The sequence below is a fragment of the Octodon degus genome, unplaced genomic scaffold, assembly GCF_000260255.1.
Source record: "Octodon degus isolate 3935 unplaced genomic scaffold, OctDeg1.0 scaffold00297, whole genome shotgun sequence".
NCBI lineage: Eukaryota > Metazoa > Chordata > Mammalia > Rodentia > Octodontidae > Octodon > Octodon degus.
The window spans coordinates 41,377-47,700 of record NW_004524873.1 but is presented as its reverse complement, the minus strand read 5'-3'; the positions used below and the strand labels follow the sequence as shown (position 1 = coordinate 47,700).

The window sequence follows — 6,324 nt, the reverse complement described above, 5'->3', positions numbered from 1 at the left end:
TTGCTGAACTGCACTTTATCAAACATAACAGTGACAGCGCTTTCTTCGAGCTTTTCAACCTCCCCGTACAGAACAGGAATTCTCAAAACAGCAGCTCCTGAAAATCATGAATGATGTGATGAACTGCTTCAGAATCCAACAGATTAACCTGTTCAAACTTTGGCCTTGCTGTTCTAAAACCACAACCAATTGCATGCCAGTTGTTCTGCTGGAATTCTTTGTACACTGCTCTACCTAGAAGCCCAGTGGCACCAGTCACCAGAACCCGCCTGCTGGGGATGTTCACTTCTTCCTCCAGCAGCCGGCAGCAGCCGGGCAAAAAGTGGATGGACAGCTCCTTCTTGCTCCCCACGATGCCTGCCGACCCTCCGCCGCTGCCCGGCCGCACCGCCCCGTGAGGAAGTCCCCGTTGTTCTCTTTGTACTAGTTTTTTTTTTTTTTCAGAATCTTGCTATGTAGTTCACCTTGGCCTTGGACTTACTGTGTAGCCCAGGCTGGGGGCAAACTCATGGTGATCATCCTGTCCCAGCCTCCTGAGTGTTAGGATTACAGGTATGTGCCACCATGCTGCTTGTACTTTAGGGGTTGAGACAAACTTTTCCCCCAAAAAAGTGAAAGCCAGGAAAATACAGTATGCTCTGAAACATAAATATATAATAGAACAAAGAAAAAGGTACCAAGAAAGGACAAATCTCTTTTTTTCTCTCTCTTTTTCTTTTGAGACAGAGTCTCACTGTGTAGCTCACACTAGCCTTGAACTCTAGGCAATACTCCTGCTTCCACTTCCTGGGTTCTGGGATTACAGGCATGCACCCCTACACCCAATCACATGCTTCCCCCACCTCCACCAGAAATCAAGCTCACAACCTCAGGCTTGCCAGGTAGGTGCTGTGCTGCTGAGCTATATCCCTGGCCACCTCTTATGCTTCTTATTGTATCAGAAATATGATGCTTCTTAGTATTACCATGTTGAATGAGCCCAGCGTTATATACTCTTATTAAAATAAGATGAAAATCAAATAAAGAAGAGGAAATGAAAATGTCTACCATGAGGTCACAGTAATAATCAGATCAAAGGTAGTGTAAATATAATATAATTGTGAATATTTATTGCAGGCTACTCATGTCAGAAAGCTAGCTGCAATTTGGCTTTGAAGTCACAGTAAATGAATCCTACAGCTGACTCAGCATTTTCTTCCCCACAATTTATATGCTTTTTCTGCAGAACTGGGTATATTTTCTTGTCCTTTAATGAATTTAGTTGTATAATAATCCTGCACTATCCAACCTCGCTGTTCTAGAAAGCAATTTTCTTTTCCTTTCTTTCACATCTTACTTCCCGAATGTTTGAAGTACCCTAAACATTGAAGAACCCACACCATCTCTGAAGTCGTTAACCCCGACCTCCCACACTCTAACCACAGCTCCTCTCCTGTGTGCTTATACAGGAACTCCCACTTCAGTGATTCTTGGATATTATCAGGATCCCATGACCCCTAGATAAATACATAATTTTCTTTTTTATATATTTGGTGCAGGGTCTCACTATGCAGCTCGGACTCTTGGTGATCCTCCTGTTTTCAGCCTCCCCAGCACTAGGATTACAGGCGCGCACCACCACATCCAGACTCGGTGGGCTCAGCACGCCCGGGGGTGGGGCTGGCGTGGCATGTGGTACCAGGCATCGAACCCTGGTCCCTGCGCTTGCTAAAACAGGCACTTAATCTGCTGAGCTATCTCGCTGGCTCTAAATATGTAATTTTCCAAGCCTGTAGCTTGTGCTTTTGTGATTTAAACTCATGACACATCATGTTGGTTTTTCGTAGGTCATATTCTCTGGTTTTAGCTTTTTAGTATGTTGGTCTTGGAATCCAGTGTTCTGCAGGAATTTCAGTAGCTGGGAGCTATTGAGAAGTCCTCCAGGAGGGCAGATTGCTATCAGTATGTATTCACAGATGCAATCTCAAGTGAGCCCTCAAACTGTGCCACAATCTTATGCGATCTCTCCGACCATCGCTTCTCAGCCTTCTGGCTGAGACCAAGTACGGGTCTCTCCAGCCAGCTTTGCTCTCTCAGCCTCTGAAATCATTAGTTCAGAACTCAGAACTCCACCGTTCCCTTTTCTCAAGCTCTCCTACGCTTGCATCTTCTTCTCCTGACACGTGGGATTCAGGAGCGCTTCTCAACTCTTCTGTATCAGAAGAAACTTTGGAATAATTTTGGGGTCTCAGTTAACTCCTGCGTGAAAATTTGTTGAATCTACAGCCTGTGTTACATTAGCATGAAATTAAATTGTAGATGCTATAATCTGACAGGAGTGTCAGTGTTCTTTTATTTTTTATTTTTATTTTTTTTGACAGTACTGGGGATTGAACTCATGACCTTGAACTTGCCAAGCAAGCACTTATTCTACTGAGCTATCTCCCCAGCCCTCAGTGTTCTTTTAAAGACAATAATATTTGTCTTTGGAACTGTTCATTTTGTCCAGTGGTTGAGCTTATCTTTGTTCTCTCTACCTCTAAGAGAAGTGATTGAATTATCAAAAATGGAGACGAAGAAACTTGTTTTCTTTTTGAATATCCTACATCAAAACACAAGTAATCTAAATGAGTTTAGCAGGGCCGGGGAGATGGCTCAGTGGAGTAAGCGCTTCCCTGGCAAGCGCAAGGGCCTGAGCTCAATCCCCGGTTCCACCAAAGGAAAAAATAAATAAATTAAAAAAAAAATGAGTTTAGTTTATCGATGTTTTTACTCAAAGGAGTATGATATATGATTAACAGAAGAATTGTTTTCTTGTTTTATTGGTGGGATATTTGTCCATATTTCAGTCTTAAATTCTCAAGCAGAGTATGGTGGCTCATGGCTGTCATCCCAGCACTTAGGAGGCTGAGACAGGAGGAGCTCTGCAAATTTGAGGCTAACCAAGGCTACATAGTGAGTTTAAGGCCAGCCTGAACTACATAGAAAGACCCTGTGTCAAAAAACTAAAGTACCAACAGCAACAATATAAGAATTCTTAAATGAACTATAGAAGTTAACGTTTTTTGTGGTATCATCTAAAATTTAAAAAATTTTCATCTCCAAAAGTCCTGATTTCAGCCTTTCTCTTTAAAGAAATCACTATATAGTGCCATCAATATTTCTTTTCTTTTCTTTTTAACACTATTTTAATTATTTTTTTATTTTAGGGAAGGGTCTACAGGGTATTCAGGGTCTCACTACTAGATTTGAGTCACAGCGATCTCCTGTTTATAGCCTCCCAAGAGCTGGGATTATAGGCACACACCACCACGCCTAGTCTCAGTTGCCATCTCAGCATGCTTCAGGGGTGGGGATCGAATCCCAGCCCCTGTGCCTGCTTGCAGGCACTTTAATCCACTGAGCTATTTGGGTGGCCCATAATGCTATTTTTTCTGAGATGAGTCTTGTCTTGTAGTTCATGATGGCCTTGAACTTATTATATGGGCCAGATTGGCTTTGAGTTTATAGCAGTCCTCCTGCCCCAGCCTCCCAAGTACTGGGATTGCAGGTGTATCACCATGCCCAGCTAAAAAAATTTAACAAGAATGGTAGAATCTCTCATGGAGTCAACTATTGTATGCATCAGTACAAATGTCCATGTCAAAAAAAAAAAAAAAAATGTCCATGAAAGACTCAAAGACAAGCATGCATTTCCTGTGTAGTGGACAAGAAGTTTTAAATGTGGACAATTTGATAAATACATCTTGGCCTCTGTTCTTTTTTTTTTTTTTTTCAGTACTGGTGATTGAACCCAGGGAGTGTTAAGCTATATCCTCATCCTTTTTATTTTGAGATAGGGTTTCACCAAGTTGCCTAGGCAAGCCTTGAAATTTTGATTCTCCTGCCTCAGCATCCCAAGTTTGGAACAGGTCCACGGAGATGGGAGACTTGCCCAAACTAGAGATGGCAAGTACCTGAGGACCAAAGGGCCCCAAGGCTTCCTGCTTCTCCACGAACATCCCTTGAGGCCCATGCCCATCCCCCCAGCAGGACTGCTAGAGGACCTGAAGTTCCCTAATCTAGGAAATGAGAGGCCAGCCCAATCCCTTCACCAGCACATGACCAGCCATCTTCACGTGAACATCTCTACAATATTTAAAAAGGAAACAGTGAAGTTTCTGAGTCCTTAAAATTTTGTCTCAAAAACTACTAAGATGACAATATGCAATATGACAGCCACTGTTGAATTCCTATCCTTTTGTCATTTCTTAAAAAAAAAATCTACCTTGTATAATAGGCAGAGCACAGACGACGTTTAGGGCAGTGAAACTACTCTGTATAACACCGTATTGGTGGCTATGTGTGGTTATACATCGATCTAAACCCACGTTGTGCACAATGGTGAGAGTGATCCCACGTCAGCTGTGCACTTTGCGGGAGTACGAGGAGTAACAGACGCACCACCTGGGCGGCGTGTAGCTCTCAGGACAAGCTGTGCTTGTGTGGGAGGAGGTAGTGTACTGGAAATCTCTGTACTTCCAAGTTTGCTGTGAACCCACAGGTACTCTAAAAAGTAATCTTGAAAAGCAAAACCAATTGTATAACTCAGGGAACAAAGGAGGCAGGAAAGAAAAGAAGCGGCACTCCTGCTACGTAATAACTGAAGGCTACTTATGAGTCACATTGACTCGGTGCTTCTGGTCAGAACTTTCATTTTATCAGTCAAGTTTTGCTTTCGGAAGGAAACCCAAATGATAGATGTGGGAGAGATCTGTAGATGTGGCTGCCATCCACCTGGAAACACCTCTGTAGTGAGCTCCATCGAATGAGGAACATAATCGCTGTCTTATTTCAGAGCATGAAAGGGTCAGGGCACCACAAACCATATCCAAAAGGCTGAAGCTAGTCCACAGAAATAGTGGGGCATTTCCCACTGGTCGATGTTTCCCAGCTTGTAGAACTCCAAGACAGAAGAGAAAGTCCAACACAGTTGCTTCCCCTTCTGAAGTCCAAGTGAATGTCAGAGATTGGGGCTGGGTCATCACCGACCAGGACTGGCATTGGCAGCATCACAGTGCTCCCCCTTCATCAGGAGCAGACAGGCCATCTCCTCTGCCAGCTCTTTGGGGTCTCATGGGCTCTGCCTTCTGTCTGATGTTATCTCTTAGCATCTTCAAGAAGTCATGGAGGTCTTGATCCAAGGCAACAGCATCCACATTTATCTTGGAATTGATGGAGTTGTTCTTATTTGTGCTTCCTTATATTTTGTTGGTATTTAGCAGTTTCTTAATATGAAGAAGCAGTGCATAAATCTGCCCACTATCTTAAGACAAAAGCCATGGTGTATCCTGAGCATCTCTAGGCTCTTGTATTATAAAAGCAGTCTGGGACTCATCTGACACAAATCTGTATTTGTGATTATAATAACTAATTTCTCAGTCCAGAAATTAAATTAAAAAAATAGGAAGTTAATGTGATCTATTGCACTGATATTTATTTTTTATTTTTGGTACCAGGGCTCAGGCTCAGGACCTTGTCCTTGCCAGGCAGGCACTTGCGCTGCTGAGCTATCTCCCTGGCCTTGCACTGTAGCTTAGTGCATGCAATACTGTATTCTCCTGGTTCACTCTTTTAAACATATAAGATATATTCTGTTGGTCATGGAGTCAGAAATCTGGCAAGATAAAAGTGTACAAAAATGGAAGACATCTTTTCTACTAAATTTTTTTATGAATAAATATTTGCAAATGCCATTTCCAAGGTGGAAATACATTGTAAGTAAATGAGTCTAAGTAATGCCACTAAGAAAGTAAAAAAAAAAAAAAAATCCACAGAATGAAAGAAAATATTTTCAAATAACATGTCTGATTAGGGTTTTTTATTTAGAATATGTAAAGAACTCTGAGCATTTCTCTGCAGGACATACACAAGTGGCCAGTTATGAAAAGATGCTGAATGTCACTAGCTATTAGAATTTGCGTGTCATCCTTGCGCAGGGGCCGTGCTAATCTTCTCTGTATCGTTCCAATTTTAGTATATGTGCTGCCGAAGTGAGCACATCATTAGCTATTAGAGAATCGCAACACACGACCGCCTCCCACCCACTAAGGTGACTGTAATAAAAGAGAAATGTGGCTGAGGGAAGCCAAAATCCACCCTCCAGTGCCACTTGCTTTTGCTGGTTTTAAAAGTCTCTAACACTGCAGGTCGTAAGGCTGAGCAATACCTAACTGGTCTTCCACTAGCTTTACTGCAGATGTCCCTGCTGCCTGCAGTTACCTAATGGGTTAAACTGTCCTGCAAAAAGTTGCTTTTCATTATCTTGTCTGCTGACAGTTGCCTTTTGGTTATTTCTCCCTGTTC

At 42.5% G+C, this 6,324-nt stretch overlaps 1 pseudogene; it reads right to left on the bottom strand.

Moving 5' to 3' along the window:
• Positions 1-5,905: 5,905 nt before the first annotated feature.
• On the bottom strand, positions 5,906-6,019 carry LOC111814360 (annotated as a pseudogene).
• Between the last annotated feature and the right edge of the window lie 305 nt (positions 6,020-6,324).